The sequence below is a fragment of the Carcharodon carcharias genome, chromosome 2 (genome assembly GCF_017639515.1).
Source record: "Carcharodon carcharias isolate sCarCar2 chromosome 2, sCarCar2.pri, whole genome shotgun sequence".
Classification (NCBI taxonomy): domain Eukaryota; kingdom Metazoa; phylum Chordata; class Chondrichthyes; order Lamniformes; family Lamnidae; genus Carcharodon; species Carcharodon carcharias.
This window is the reverse complement of record NC_054468.1, coordinates 134316303-134333874: the sequence shown is the minus strand read 5'-3', so window position 1 is coordinate 134333874 and position 17572 is coordinate 134316303. Positions and strand designations below refer to the sequence as shown.

At 39.9% G+C, this 17572-nt stretch overlaps 1 protein-coding gene across 5 annotated transcripts in view; it reads right to left on the bottom strand.

Moving 5' to 3' along the window:
• The window catches only part of LOC121272694 (retinol dehydrogenase 13-like), a 98447-nt gene that overhangs the window by 68312 nt on the left and 12563 nt on the right, over window positions 1–17572 (bottom strand). The window lies entirely within an intron of this gene.

The following is a 17572-nucleotide window of genomic DNA, read 5'->3' as shown; positions in this document are numbered from 1 at the left end:
TTTCGACTGTCTTCCAGTGCTGGAAAGTGCAAACATGTGGAAGTAAGATAAGGGTGAAATAAGCTTGGTTATCTTCCCACTCCCAAATTAAGTCAAATCAGCCTTTAACATTCACTGTCATTTCTGAATATTTTACTGAAGGGTTCAATGTTCATTCAGCCACATCCCAGTTACATTCAATAAAGGGAAAGGAGAAAATTGGTAAAAACTCTGCCTACTGGGCTTCACCCTTTCCACAGAAATAGCAATTCCAATTAGCAATCAAAAATGAATTTTATTAAGATAAGAAAGAAAAGATTGACAAGGGACAGTACCAGGGCCACAGTCTAAACTCTTGGCTGAAATACCAAGTTCATATTCTAATTTATACCAACTGTCAAGTTCTGATTTCCCCTGGCAGATACTGTTTGACAGCCCCAATAGAATTGCGTGAGGTGCTTCAATCACACTTCCTCATCATATAACTAATGGATAACACTAATGGAATCTATAACCTGGACCAAATCCCTCTTTCTATCAAAGGAAAATAGTATATTTAAGGGATACACTTAAAGAAAATATTAAGGCCTGTGTTATGAAGTTCAGGAATTAAATATCGGAGAAGCATATGTTAAGTATGTAATTCACTGAACATCTTTAAATGAAATGAATCTAGCCCTGTTTAATAGTTTAGAAGCTTCATAACTGCAGGGTTTCTATTTGAGAACTAGAAAATAGTAAATGTCATGGAGTTTCTAAACAAAAAGAGAGATAGTAATTAGGGCCAATTTGCCTAACATCCGCAGTGAAAAAATGCTCAAGTACATTTTTGCTATCAACGTTGCTCAAAAGAGCATAGATGCTGCAAGAGATAAGTTTAGAAGCAATAAAGCACGCTGTCCCTTGGCTCAGCAATTTAAGACAGTGAATGATTGAGCCATGCCAGGAAGTTCCCAGATTTGATCATCTGCCTGTACTTGCTTTAACTAGCACAGCATTATATAGAAACAGTTGGCTTCTGTAAACCTGGGTTAGAGTTAAAAGGCAAGGTCTTCCACTGCTGCTCATTATCCCTCAACCTTCATTAGAAGTGCAAATGTGAATACTGGATGAGGTCACAGGATCGATCTGTGATGTCTCCTGAAGTCGAATAGCTGACACTCAAAGTATGAATAATGACTTTTTAGATAATGTAATGGTGGGCTGCTAATGCCTAAGAGAACTATCCTCAAGAAAGAAGTCAAATATCATTAAGAACAATGGGAAACTAGAAAGAAAAAATATCAAATGTATTGGAATTCTTTGGTGGCACCAAATTACATCAAGTGTATAGCACAGAAACAGGCTATTCAACCCAACCACTTTATGCCAAAGTTTATATTCCACAGTACCTCCCAGCCTACATCATCTAACCCTAATTGGTTCATTAGGGCTATTGACTGCATTTAATTTGCTTGGATTTTCAAAACCTATTATATATTAAACATAGTAGGTGGGTCACAGCCTTCCATTTCAAAATGCCTTGATAGTCCCTATATCAGTGCGGTTTAAAGGAAAATCCAATTACAAAAATGTCCACAGTTATTCACAATACCAGGCACTGTGACTGGGTTTTCAACGTTAAGCTTTGCTAATATGAGAAACATAGGAACAGGAGCCAGATAGTCAGCTTGAGCCTGTTCCTCCACTTACCTTGGTTCCTTGTCTGACAAAAATCTATCAATCTCAGTTTTGAAATTTCCAGTTGACTTAGCCTCTAGCCTCAACAGCATTTGAGGAAAAAATTATAGATTTGCACTGTTTTTTGGGAAAATGCTTCCTGACATTACCCCTGAATAGTCAAGCTCTAATTTTAAGGTTAAACCTTTTTGATATGGACTCTCATTCCAGAGAAAATAGTTTCTCTCTACCAACCATTCATTTAATCATCTTCAACACCTTAATTAGAGCACCTCTTAATCTTCCAAATTCAAGGTATCACAAGACTAATCTATGCAGCCTGTCCTCATTAGTATAATACTTTTAGCCCCAGTGTCATTCTGGTGAAACTGTGCTGCAACCTCCTCCAAGGCCAATATATTCTTCCTAGGGTACTATGCCTTGCATTAAATGCAGTATTCTAGATGGGTCAAACTGGAACTCCATACGGCTGTAGCCTAACTTCCATCTCTCTGTATTTATGTCCTTGAGATAGCCTTTTTAAATTTTTTTTTAATATATAGTTGCTCACTAGCTTTGAGTGATTTTCTGTACTTGAACCACCAGATTAATTCCTGGGATGAGAGGGCTGTCATTTGAGAACAGGTGGAGTTCAATGTACCTATGTTCTCTGGAGTTTAGAAGAATGAGAGGGGGCCTCATTGAAACATTTAAAATTTAAGAGGGCTTGAGAGGATATGCTGAGAGCCAGTTTCCCCCGGCAAGAGAGTCTAGGACAAGGTGTCATAGCCTTAGGATAAGAGGCTGGCCATTTAAGACAGAAATTAGAAAAAAATTCTTCACTCAGGAGGTTGTGAATCTTTGAAATTCTCTATCTGAGGAGATTGTGGATACTCAGTTGATGAATATATTCAAGACTGTAAATTATAGTTTTTTGAGCACAAAATAAATCAAGGGATACAGGAATAGGGAGTTAAGTAGAGTTAAAGTAGAAGTTCAGCCATGATCTTACTGAATGATGAAGTAGGCTCAATGAGTCATTCATTTACTGCTGTTCCTTTCTATGTTCTTGATCTCTGTTCATCTACAGCTCCTAGTTTCTCCCCATTTAGAAAAACTCTGATCCATCTTAGGTATTTCCTCACATTTCATGTTCCATTTGACACAGTCTTGCCCACTCACTTAAATTATCAATGTCCCTTTGCAACTTTCTGCTCCCCTGTACACTATTTACTGTATCACTTAACATAGTATTGTCAGGAAACTTAATTATATGACTGTTATTTTGTTCAAGTCATTTGGAAAATATATGGTGTAATGCTGTGGCTTCAACAGAGCTCTCTGGGAAACACCACTGGTGACTCCTCCCAACTTGAGTCCAGTACATTTCTGTTATCCCTAATCTGTTTCCTACCTCCTGAACAATTCCTTATTCTAGCCAATTGTTTGCTTCCAATTCCATGCACTTTCATTTTTATTAACAGTGTTTTATGTGGAACCTTGTGGAATGCCTTCTGAAAGTCAATATAAATAACATCCTGAGACACTCACTTATCTACTATGTTGGTTTACCTGTTAGAAATCCATGCTGACTTACTTTAATCAACTCATATCTGTCCAAACATTCAGTCACTCTGTTCCTAATAACAGATGCCAGTAACCTTTCCACAACTGATGTTCAGCCATTAGGCATATAACTTCCTAGTTTACTTCCCCTACCCTTCTTAGGTAATAATGGAGATAAACTGGCAATTTTCCAACCTATGGAGAAAATTCCTTAAACAAGAGAACCTGGAAGGTTATGACTTTCCTTGCCTACTGCTTTTAATAGAGGTAGAAAACATCAGGTACTGGAGATTTGTCTATCCTTAATCTCAATTTCTCCATCACTATTTTATTTTAACTTATATTGAGTCTCGTTTGTTCTTATCCTTGATTTATTTTTAATTTTCCTTGCATCTGATATGTTGTCCTCATCTTCTACTGTGAAGACTAATACAAAATACCTACTTAAGAAGTCTTTGATTTCCTGATTTCCAATTGAAGTATCACCTGTATCTGTCATTAAGGGGCCCACATTTTCAGCCACCCTCTTTCTCTTAATACATTTGTAAACCCTATATTTGTCAGTTACTATTAAGTGGTGCATTCTCCATGGCAACATCTCTACCAGAGTCCACTTGTCAACCAATCAACACTCTCTTTCCATATAGTATAAATTTGTTGCTTCCCCTGACATTGGTATTCTTGCGATTGTCCTGATGAGTGCAAGATGAAAAGCTTCAACAAAATGTCTTTTTCAATATTAAAAACCTTTAGTGTTGCCCTTGATATTCCTTAGTTAACAACATAATGCCTCAGCTCTTGAACAATCCAGACAAAATTTGTGAACTGAATCTTGCCAGTTCAGTTAGGAGTCTCTTTAAAAAAAAAGGCTTCTTCAAACTGGAAATAGCATTTATGAATCATTTGAAAAATTAGTACCTACTTATTGATTTTAAAAATCTGTCCATAAAAATTCATAAAATCAGGAATTAGAATTTTTGAAACAGAATCTTTACAATTTTTGGGGGCTTCCTCATTCATTGAAAAATCAGAGACTTATTTTTTGGAAAACTGAGGTGCCCTTTCTCTAAAATTAGGTATTTTTCCAACAAACCCACCCTTTCCTATTTCTCACCTCACTACAGTTATTTTCCACTCTTCCCCTCGAGTTAATTCTCAGCCCCCAACTGAAATAATATTATGACATTGCCACTGAAATACTTTTCCCACTTGCTCCACCCCCCTTTCACCTTCCCGCTCCCATCCTCTCTTTCCTTGTCTTCATCTAACTAGTTCCCTGTCTTCTAATTCTGTCACACTTTGATAAATGTGTTCATAACGTTCAACAGAAAAGATTTGGAGAAAGTTACTTCCAAAGGTTGTGTTTTAAAAATAGTATGTTACTCTAAGTTAAAAAGTTAGCCTAAGATAGAAAATAATTAAGATGCTAAGGAGCTAGCTTTGATGGTATTTCTTTTGATAACTTATATTAAAAGTTTAGGAGAGATCACTACATTAAAAACAACTAAATTGGAACACTAAAGTCTGTAATTTAACAAATGGCTGCTTTTCATAGTTCAAATAAAAAAGTACAAACAATCTCACAGAGCAACCCCCATCCTAGTGACAAAATTAACTAGTGGCCCTTCTACTCAAAAGAAAATACACTTGCATTTCTGCAGCACTTTACTGTGTCTCTTAGCAATGTTCTAAATACTTGATTCTTCCCAGGAACTAAACGTGGCTGCATGAAACTCTTGCATGCCTGCTATTAAACTTTGCTGAAAACTTAGCAAGAACATTGATGATCTCATACCGTATGCTTTAAAAAATGTTTTAGAAACCTACATGGATAGACCTATGAGAATGTTGCACTACATTTACTTGAAGTGTGAAAACAGCCCAGTTGTACAATTATAGATTTTGCCTTTCGAAACACGATGTTCCATTTTGTTGTTTTGGTGATCTTCACTCCCAGATATTAATCTAAAATAATATGATGTCACAACATTGGCCCATTGTTCTTCAGTGACATTCAAAGGATATTAGACAGGTAAGGCTTTTTTAAAACTAGGTTTTCTTTTAAACACCTTGCTTTTGCTTTGAAATTTACTGGAAATATCAAAAAGGTGCAAAGTTGTGGCGCACACACACTTTCTATATGAAAGTTTAAAGATAGTAGCCACAAATTGTGCCATATTTGCCAACTTGTAAGCATACCACCTGAAACAAGCATACTAATTGTTTGATAAAGTGAATTCAATTTTAAAATAAAAATCATGATAAGGAGGAAAATATTTTTACAAAGTTCCCTTAAATTTCACATTCTGCCTTGGCCTGGCAGTCTCAGTTGTCATGAGCTGAGACTTCCTGCCCCAAGAAGTTGGTGGAAGGGAAGTAATTCTTAATGTGAGGGTGGAGTTTATCCTTACTTTCTCCTCAGCCCCAAGATTCCTCTCAATACAGGGACTGGGATAAGCATTTACCTCATAACAGTTCCTAAAATTGCTACCAGTAGAGGATTGTGGTGAACTAAGACTTCTTTCCTCCTCCAGGGCTTCTTCAGCATTGAAGAGAGGTTAAGTAGCCCTCAAAGTTCCAGTTCTGCGCTCACCCTTAGATATTCTCCTAGGTAGGGCACAGGAAGATTCACAACACAATCAGCACCCCTCCCTCCTCCCTTGTATTTCCCATGGAAAGGAGATTGGGAAGGGGAACTGTCTTCGAGAAACAGGGGCATGGCAGAGGGTGAATATTATGCTTGCTTGTTATGTGGACAGGCACTGTTTTCCTGATTCAAGGGCTTAAAAGTAATGTGTTTTTAAAGCGTAGTAAGATTTCAAGGATTTGGGAAATAGATTGTAGATTTTCCACTTGATTGGAAATAGACTAAGAATATGTAGTGAGCGGGAATGGGGAGAGCAGAATATTGGCTTAGGCTGACTGAACTTTGGACAGATTGGGTTGCTGGTTCTACTGCGGGAAGAAAAAATTTGTTCAAGAGTTACCAAGTGGCCAGTGCAGTAAAGCATAGGAAATTCAGTAAATTAGATTACTGCACTATATCAAATCCTGCTTTTCTTGCTAACATCACCTTGACAGATTTATACTTGAAAACCATTAATAATGCCACCTACAGGCTTAACTGTTACTGCAGATAAAACTGTTGACAGTTCTGCAATAGATTTTACCATAGATGAAACCTGACATAGGAGTTTTCAATGTATTTTAGAATGGAATGTTGCAATCTGAATATTGTTCATATGTAATAGATATGTAAACATACCCGGCAACAGATTTCTAAAATTATTTATCATTTATAGAGCATGCAGGAACATAGATGACCAGGTTCTAAAGCTTGACCTCACTACCTCTCTCAACACCTGCTCTGTTGCTAAATTATTCATTCTCTTCCCGCTTCCACACGTTACTTCTGGTGTTCCCCAAAGATCTATCCTTTGCCTCCTATTGCTTATCTACATGTTGTCCCTCAACGACATAATCTGAAAGCACAGCGTTGGTTTCCACATGTATGCTGATAAGACTAGGTCTACTTTACCACCAGCTACCTTAACTCTTCCATTGTTGTTCGACTGTTAGACTGCTTATCTGACTGGATGTGCAGAAATTTCCTCCAATTAAATAATGGGAAGAATGAATCCATTGTTTTTGGTCCCACTACAAACTCCATTCTCTAGCTACCAAATCTAACCCTCTCCCTGGCAACAGTCTGAGACTAAACAAGACTCTATGTGTCATATTTGACCCCAAGATGAGCTTCTGACTATATATCCACACCATTGTTAAGACCATCTATTTCCACCTCTGTACCACCACCCGACATCACCCTGCCTCAGCTCATCTGTTACTGAAATTCTCATTCATGCCGTAACTTCTAGACTTGAGTATTCCAACACACTCCTGGTTAGTTTCTTATATCATATCCTTCATAAGCTTCAGGTCATGCAAAATTCTGCTGCCCATTTCCTAATTTGCATTAAGTCCTGTTCACCCATCACCCCTTGCACACTGACCTACATTAACTCCCAGTCTAGCAAAGTCTTTATTTTAAAATTCTCATCCTTGTTTTGAAATTCCTCCGTGGACTCGACCCTCCTTATCCCGTAATCTCCTTCAGACCCAAAACCCTCCAAGACACGTGTTCATCGAATTCTGCTCTCTTGAGCACTCCCAATTTTAATCCCTCCATCACTGGTGGCTTGCCTTCAGTTGCCTAGCCCTAAGCCTGGGAGTTCCCTGCCTACTCTTCTCTGCCTTTCTATTTCTCTTTCTTCCTTTAAGATATTCCATAATACTTCCCTCTTCGACCAAACATTTGGTCATCTGCCATAATATCTCCTTATGTGGCTTGGTGTCATCTTTTGTTTTATAGAGGACACAGATTTAAACTAATTGTCAATAGAACCAAAGGCAACAAGAGGAAACATTTTTTTTATGCAGGGAGTGGTTAGGATGTAAAATGCACTACCTAAGACTAAGAGCATGGTGGAGGCAGATTTAATTGCAGATTTCAAAAAGGATTGGATAAGCGCCGAAAGAAAAAAACTGTAGGGCTATGGGTAAACAGTCAGAACATACTTGATGGGCCAAATAGCCTCCTTCTGTGCTGTAACCATACTATGATTCCAATGCTCCTATCAAGCATCTTGGTACATTTTGTTACATTAAAGGAGTTACATAAATATAAACTGCTCTTTTTATTGTGACTCCAAACAATGACAGCTCACTGACCAACATCTACTTGCGTTTCTAAATGCAATGACTGAATCTGACTCCACCACACTCAGGCAGTACACTCTAGATCCTGCTAATGCATACACTTTGGAGTTAAAATACCATGGCATTTGGGAGAATCCTGGCTTCCCAGTTCCTCACAACTTTTGGACCCATAAGTAAAAATACAGCCCTGCAACTCGGCTGGTATTTTTGAAATTGAGTTGCCTGTTTGAAGTCACTGGAGAAACAATGATCAACTAGAAGAACTCTGAACGGTCAGCAGTAAATAGTTGAGGTTTAATTCCATCAGCGCCAACCTATTTTCAAGCAAAGATTCCTAAATAGTGACCAGGACCGACATTCATATCTGATATTCCACTCCTGGCCCAGGTATGCCAAGGCTAATTGTACTACTACTGTTACCTTTAAAGAGATTAGCAATTCAACACACACAAGAATGAACCCATCTTTCGTTTTAAACAGCTTTAATGTCTAGTTTTTTGAAAATCTAAGATTGGAGTTATTCAGAAAGTAATTTAATTTTAAAAAAAATCAGAAATTATTGAAAATTTATGACACAGGCCATTTGGCTCATCACATCTGTGCCAATGGACAAAGCTACCTAGTCTACGCCACCTCCCTTCACTCAGTTTGTAGCCCTGCAGGTCATGGTTCTTCAAGTAGACATCCAAACACTTTTTAAATATGGTGAGAGTTTCTACCTCTACCACCCTCTGAGACAGAGAGCTCCAGGTCCCTATCGTCTTCTAGCTGAAAAGAATGTTTCCTTATCTCCTCTCTCATCCTTTTACCAGTTAGTTCAAAAACCAGGGTCATAGATTTAAAGTGCTATGATAAATAGGTCATCCCCATTATATCTAAGCCCCTCATAATTTTATACACCTCAATTAAGTAACCTCTCAGCCTCCTCTGTCCCAAGGAAAACAACCACAGCCACTATTGCCTCACAGCTAATATTTTCGAGTCCTGGCAATATCCTGTACGTCTGCTCTGCACTCTCTCCAGTGCAATCACATCTTTTCTATAACATGGTGACCAGAACTGTATGCAGAACTCAAGCTGTGTTCTAAGGTGTTGTATACAGTTCTAACATTACCCCCCTTGCTTTTATATTCCATGCCTCCACTAATAAAGGAAAGCCTGCCAAATGCCTTCTTAACCACCTTATTGATCTGTTCTGCTACATTTAAGGTTCTATGAACACAGACTCGAAGGTTCCTCTGTTCCTCCACAATACTCAGTATCCTCTCATTTATTGTTTATTCCCTTTTCTTGTAACATCTCCCAAAATACATTACATCACACTTCAGAGTCATAGAGTCATTTACGACACAGAAGGAGGACGTATAGGCTATTGTGTCCATGTTGGCTCCCCGGAGAGCAATGCAATCAGTCCCACTACTGCCTTAGTCCCTGTAGCCCTGCAAGTTTATTTCCTTAAAGTACCCATCCAATTTCTTTTTTAAATCATTGTTTCCACTTCCACCACCATTGTGAGCAACAAGTTCCGGGTCATTACCACTCACTGTGAATAAAAAGTTCTTCCTTACATTGCCCCTGCATCTCTTGCCCAAAATTTTAAATCTGTGTTCCCTAGTGCTTGTACCATCAGCTAATGGGAACAGTTTTGCCTTGTCTACCTTACCTAAGCCTGTGATAATCTTGTACACCTCTATCAAATCTCCCCTCAATCTCCTTTGCTCCAAGGAGAACAAGCCCAGATTTTCCAACCTAACCTTGAAACTAAAACTTCCCATCACTGGAACCATTCTGGCAAATGCCCTCTGTGCCCTCTCAAGGACCTTCATATTCTTCCTACACTGTGATGACCAGAACATGATGCAATACCCTAGTTGGGGCCTATCCAGCACTTGAAATTCAGTATAATTTCACTTCTCTGGATTGAATTCCCTTTACTGAACAAGCCCAGCACTGATCCTTGTGGAACACCACTTCCTACCTTCTGCCCTGAATAACTACCCTTTACCCCACTCTCTGCTTTCTGTCCCGAAGCCAGCTCACAAACCATTCTCCCACTTGTCTTTTGACTCACGTTCTCTGACCCCATTCATTAGTCTGTTCTGAAAATCTAGATGAATTACACCCACTGTATCACCGTTGTCTATTCTATTACCTCCCCAAAAAATTGAATAAGGGTGGTCAAACAAGGCTTTTCTCTTTGAAATCGATGCTATTTTTAAATATAGGGATTGTATTATCTATCCTTCAGTCCTTGAGCACTACACTGACAAATTATTAGTTATGTGCAGTAACATCTTTGCTATCTCTTCCCTAGATTCTCTTAATGTGTGGCTGCTGTCCATCTACAATAGGGCTAGATTAGTTTGATAGAGCATACAAAATAGGAGAAGTTGACCATTTGATCCCTTGAGCCTTCAATAAGATTATGGCTGATCTGTTTGTGTTTTGAATTCCACATTCCCATCTATCCCCAATAATCTTTGATTCCCTTGCCTGACAAGAATCAATCTACCTCCAACTTAAAGTGTTTAATAACCCCACCTCCACTACCTTCCGAGGCACAGAGTTCCAAAATTGCACGACCCTCAAAACTTCTCCTCATCTCTGTCCTAAAAGGGTGACTCCTAATTTTAAAAGTGCCCCCCCACCGAGTTCAGGACTTACCCACAAGAAGAAACACCCTTTCCACATCAACCTCGTCAAGACCACTCATGATCTTATATACTTCAATCAAGTCATCCCTCACTCTTCTAAACTCCAGTGGAAACAAACCCAGTCTGTCCAACCTATCCTAAGACAACCCATTCATTCCAGTTATCAATCAAGTAAACCTCCGATGCATTTACATCCTTCCTTAAATAAAGAGACTAAAACTGCACACAGGATTCAAGATATGGTCTCAATAATGCCCTGTGTGACCGAAGCATAAAATCCTTAATTTTTCTGTTAAATTCCTATTGTAATAAAGAATAGCATCCCATTAGCTTTCATTATTATTTGCTGTACCTGCATACTAACTTTTTGTGACTCATACATTAGAACACCTAGATTCCTCTGCATCTCGGAATTCTGTAGTCGCTCTCCATTTAAGTAATACTCTGCTATTTATTCTTCTTACTAAAGTGAACAACTTCACATTTTCTCACATTATATTCCATCTGCCTGACTTTTCTCCACACACTCAACCTATCTATATCTGTCTGCAACCTCCTTATTTCCACTTCACAATATACTTTCCTATCTTTGTGTTATCTGTAAATTTAGCTACCATGTCTTTGCTCCGCTTTTCTAAGTCACTGATATAAATTGTAAAAAGTTGAGGTCCCAGCACAGACTCCTGTGGGATTCCACTCATCACGGCATGCCAGTCAGAAAAAGATCCATTTATGCATTCTGTCCGTTTTCTGTCAGCCAGTCTTTTATCCACATTAACATGTTACCCCCGACACCATGAGCTTTTATTTTCTGCAATAACATTTGATGTGGCACCTTATCAAATGCCTTCTGGAAATCCGAGTACAGTACCTCTGCAGGCTCCCCTATATCCACAGCACATGTTAATTCTTCAAAGAACTCCAGTAAATTGGTTAAACATGATTTCCCTTTCACAAAACCATGCTGACTCTTCTCAATTATCTTGAGTTTTTCCAAGTGCCCAGCTATAACCTCCTTAATGATCGATTCTACCACCTTCCCCATGGCTGATGTCAAGCTAACTGGCCTATAGTTTCCTGTTTTGTGCCTCCCTTCCTTCTTGAATAGAGGGATTATGCTTGCTACTTTCCAGTTTGATGGAACCTTTCTAGAATCTAGTGAATTTTGGAAAATTAACACCAACGCATCTATTATCTCATTAGCCACCTCTTTTAAGATCCTAGGATGAAGTCCATCGGGACCCGGATACGTATCAACCCGTCAGTTTGTTCAGTACTGCTTCCCTTGTGATTGTAATTTCACCAAGTTCATCTCTGCCTTCCACCTCCTGATTTACAGCTATAATTGGAATGTTTTTTGTATCCTCTCTAGTGAAGACTGAAGCAAAATATTTGTTCCTATCATCTGCCATTTCCTTATTATGTACTATTAACTCCCCATTCTCACTCTCTAGAGGACCAACACTCACTTTACTTACTCTCTTCCTTTTTAAGTACCTGCAGAAGCTTGCTATCCATTTTTACATTTCTAGCTAGTTTCCTCTCATACTCTAATTTCCTTCTCCTGATCAACATTCTGGTCATGGTCATTCTTTATATTCTGACCAATCATCTGACCTGCCACTCATCTTTGTATAGCTGTATGCTTTTTCATTAAGTTTGATGCTTTCCTTAACTTCTTTAGTTAACCACAGATGGTGGGTCCTCCTCTTAGAATTTTTCTTTAAAGTAGGAATATATTTATTCTGAGTATTTTGACATATCCCCTTAAATGACTGTACATCCCCTGTTTAATTTAAACGCACTTATCTCATTACTCCTCCCATCATTCAATGTCACATCCACACGTTCTATCGCTTTGGTAAATACCGAAGTGAAATAATTATTTAATATTTCTGCCATCTCCCTCGTTACCCATAGTATTATCCTGTCTACCCCTTAATAGCTCCTTTCCCATCCCAGCCTTCCTACTTTCATTGATGTGCCTGTAAGATATTTCCCTATTTTATGTTCCATGTTAATTTAATAGTTCCTCTTTGCCTTCCTAATCGTTTGACATCTCTCCGAATCTCTTTGTATTTTCTCTTATCGTTGCTAAGATTTTAGAGTCCATTATTTAAGGATGAGATTTCAGAATACTTGGAAGTACATGGTAAAATAGGGCAAAGTTAGCATGGTTTCATCAAGGGGAGGTCATGCCTGACAAATCTGTTAGAATTCTTTGAGGAGGTAATGAGTAGGTTAGACAAAGGAGAGCCAACGGATGTTATCTACTTAGACTTCCAGAAGGCCTTTGACAAGGTGCCGCACAGGAGGCTGCTCAGTAAGATAAGAGCCCATGGTGTTAGAGGCAAGGTACTAGCATGGATAGAAGATTGGCTGTCTGGCAGGAGGCAGAGAGTGGGGATAAGGGGGTCCTTCTCAGGATGGCGGCCGGTGACTAGTGGAGTTCCGCAAGGGTCAGTGTTGGGATCACAACTTTTCACTTTATACATTAATGATCTAGATGAAGGAACTGAGGGCATTCTGACTAAGTTTGCAGATGATACAAAGATAGGTGGAGGGACAGGTAGTATTGAGGAGGTGGGGAGGCTGCAGAAGGATTTAGACAGGTTAGGAGAATGGGCAAAGAAGTGCAGATGGAATACAATGTGGGGAAGTGTGAGGTCATGCACTTTGGTAGGAAGAATAGAGGCATAGACTATTTTCTAAATGGGGAGAGAATTCAGAAAACTGGAGTGCAAAGGGACTTGGGAGTCCTAGTCCAGGATTCTCTTAAGGTTAACTTGCAGGTTGAGTTGGTAGTTAGGAAGGCAAATGCAATGTTGGCATTTATTTCGAGAGGACTAGAATATAAAAGCAGGAATGTGCTGCTGAGGCTTTATAAGGCTTTGGTCAGACCACTTTTAGAATATTGTGAGCAATTTTGGGCCCTGTATCTCAGGAAGGATGTGCTGGCCCTAGAGAGGGTCCAGAGGAGGTTCACAAGAACGATCCCAGGAATGAAAGGCTTAACATATGAGGAACGTTTGAGGACTCTGGGTCAATACTCGATGGAGTTTAGAAGGATGAGGGGGGATCTGATTGAAATTTACAGAATACTGAAAGGCCTGGATAGAGTGGACGTGGGGAAGATGTTTCCATTAGTAGGAAAGACTAGGACCCGAGGGCACAACCTCAGAGTAAAGGGAAGACCTTTTAGAACAGGGATGAGGAAAAACTTCTTTAGCCAGAGGGTGGTGAATCTATGGAATTCATTGCCACAGAAGGCTGTGGAGGCCAGGTCATTGAGTGTATTTTAGATGGAGATAGATAGGTTATTGATTGGTAAGGGGATCAAAGGTTACGGGGAGAAGGCGGGAGAATGGGGTTGAGAAACTTATCAGCCATGATTGAATGGCAGAGCAGACTCAATGGGCCGAATGGCCTAATTTCTGCTCCTATGTCTTATGGTATTATGGATCATGCACTCCTTTGATGTCTATTTACTTAATGTATGCCCCTTTTCTGTGTGTCCAACAGGTCTGTGATGCGTCATGTGTGCAGGTGAGGAGATTTGCATGTGTTCTGCTTCTGTATGCCAGTTTGCTACTTATTTTCAGGCTAGCAGTAATTTGAAAGCGATGCCCCAAGGGAAGTCTCTCTCTGTCAGTACATAGCCTCTAAATCAGCAAGTCCTCAGCTGTGTCACCTCATGGCGACACAGAAACTGGGTCCCTTGTGGCTCTAGGCTAGGAACTCAGAGGTGGTTTGGCCCCCAGTGAGCAGGCCCACTGGCATGTGGACCCACCCTGGACTCATGAACTAACCTCCCAGCTATGAACAAATAGCTCCACTGCCTTGTGGGTACCTCGGAAGAGGTGAAGGCTAAGGGAGTAAACTCTGACACAAAATCTGGAGTGGAGCCCAAAGGCAGACTGATGTCTAAATGTATAATCTTTCTGGTAGCTCCTGCAACGAAGACAGTGCCAAACATAGTGGTTTATATTCCTTTAGATTCAGCTGGGGAGTTTGAGAAGGGGACCCTGATGTTGGGCAGCCCAAGGTCTCCATAGTTTTTTGCCAGTCTCGCACCCTGGAGAGTTTCACTGCAAAGTGTTAACACAACACAGGAGACAGCAAATATAAGTGATAAGTCCAACTCGATTGACATAGAAAACTGGTGCTACAAGGGCTGTCTCAGACGTTGGGAGGGACTATCGTGTCTCAATGGTCAGCCACCACCTATCTCAAATCAGGTAGCCCCCACCTAGTAAGGTGCTGACCCACCATAGCCCATCTGCTTCAATGGGTGCTTGAAGCTTAGAGTCTCTGTTCAACAAGTGGATGGAATCCATCGTACCAGGCAAACAAACAAAAAGAACATGCGAACTCTTTGATTGGCAAGCCAGAACATCAAGACCATGTGCACAGGATTGACAACTTGCAGCTGGTCAACAACATGTGCAAGACATGGAACTTTATAGGCTGATGTTATGACACGGCAGATGACGTGTGCCAGGTGGATCAAATCCATGAGGGAAGCTTGATCCTGCTAACACAATGGCTTTGCAATTTGTATTTATTTTGTGGTGTGTACCCTAATTCAGAAGTAATATGTCCACCAAAACTCAGGAAATTTTTTAAAAAACTAAATTACACATTAATTAACAAAAGAAAAAATTTCAAGCACATACCTAGGTCTACAAATTACTACTATTTAATCTGGCTTTCAGTTACACCCTGTAAAGGCAACAGTAAAAAAAAGATTATTAACAGATCCAGGCAAGTCAACACAATACCCTGGACAGTAGAATTCAAAGTGGCTTTTCCCAGCTTTTGGTAGACAGCAGCTTAATGCACAAGTATTGGAGCTTCTCACGCTTCTGGTAGATCTTACAATGCCTTCCCTGACACATAGCCTCATTCTCCTTTATACATGTTTCTCCCTTTTAATGTAAATTCCATTGTTCCCATATGTTTTTGGAACTTTACCTTTCTCATAATATAAATCTTTTCATGGTGCTAATATTGTCAGTCTTTGGGAAAAACAAACACAATGCTTGGCCTAGCTTCTCCGGCTAAGTGTAAGCATCCTACCATCTCATTGAAATACAAACTATCCTGATTTATCTAAAAATGCAAATTCTCCTCACCCTAAGACTTCAGCCATGTTAATGTATTTAGCATTTCAAACCTAGCTTCTTTTGATGAATCAAGCCCTCCAGTCCAGCTGTCTCCAATTCAATTAACACACACACACAAACTATCTAAACCCCCTATTAACCTACTTTTACAATAAATCCTAATAATATGGGAATTATTATATGTTCATGACAGCTGAGCACTTACATGGTTTTCCTAAAAGAGACCAGAGTAGATCACTGAAAGAAAAACACTTCCTCTGCCAGCTGAATGTGTAGAGCCCAGAGGGAATTCGTGAGCAAACTACATGCTTCGCTGGAAAGAACTTGCTACTCTAAATGAAAGAAAACCCCACAAATGGTTCAGAATATGTTCCCGCCATCTGCCTCTCACCTGAAACAGGGTCAGTTAAGCTTGTGGTGTGCTCCAAACGCTATGTTCCACTACTGAGGTGAAAGACCAGTTCTATGAAGAGCTTAACACTGACAGAATCCCTAAATCAGAACACCTTTTCCTACTGGGGGATTTCAATGCAAGAGTGGGCACAGACCATGTGGCATGGCACTCCTGCCTTGGACATCATAGCCTGGGAAAGAAAATGAGAATGGAGAGAGACTACTTGAGCTTTGCTCCTACCACAAGCTTTGGGTAACTAACACCTTCTTGCAGAACAAACTATGCCACAAGGTATCCTGGAGACATCCAAGATTAGGGCACAGGCACCAGCTGGATCGGATCATCACCAGATATTACTTTCCGAACATTCTTCTCAACAAAAACAGCTACCCACAGCGCTGGCTGTGATGCAGATCACTCCTTGATGTACGTAAGGGTTAGGATGCAACTGTTGAGGCTTTTTCATTTGAAATGCCGTCCTCATGTTAACATCAGCCATACTACCTACCTAGATAAAAATCAACAGTTCCTTGACTCAATTGAACCGATGCTCTTCAACATTCCCACATACAGTGCAGGAGCCAAACAGAAGGTACTTTGAGGCATCATCTACAATACTGCACTCCTAACATATGGGAAGCAAGAGCAAAAAAGTGCTGACTGGCTTGAGGATAAGATCACTGTGTTAGAACCTGTCACTTAAGGCAAGCAGTCTGCTCTCATCAATTACAAGACAGATCCGAGTGAGAAGACTCAATGCACTAACAGCCACTTGCAATAGAGTCCAACAGACTGCAAGGTTGTGTGTCCATGACTACTTGTTACAACTTTGCCAGAATTTCCACATGTTCTTCAACATGGAATGCTAAGGGCACATATGTAGGGATCAAAAAGGAAATAAGTGCATCAGCAAAGAAAACAGCTCTCTTGAAAACAAAGGTAGGGAGATCATCACTGACTGCCATAAAACAATTGGAGAGATGGGTGGTACACTATCTTGAATTGAAATCTAGGAAGAACACTGTCACCGAGGAAGCTCCAGGTGGTAGAACTGGATATCAAACCCACAGTGGAAGAGCTTATGTTGGGTAAGTTCAGCTAGGATGGGGCAACATTGGAACCCTTTGAGATCCATAATGGGGTCAAATAAGATTGTGTTCGGTGTTATGATCCCAGCTGAGATTACCCCTGGACAAGTCTGATCCCAGAATGGAACCCAGCTTGATAGATCCTAATTTTTATTTGATTGTTTAGATACATGGAGAGGGGCTACTGAACAGAAAGTCACCAGAGTCCGCTAATGAACTTTTAACAAAAACATAAGGCATTTATTCAACAAGAAAAGATGAGCTATATTACAATACTCCTTCACTCCAACTATACCTATATGGATATGTACAGATTTGCAAGGATAATACAAGTTACAAGAGTTATCATATACTCTCATGATCACATTAAGTACACAGCCCATGTGA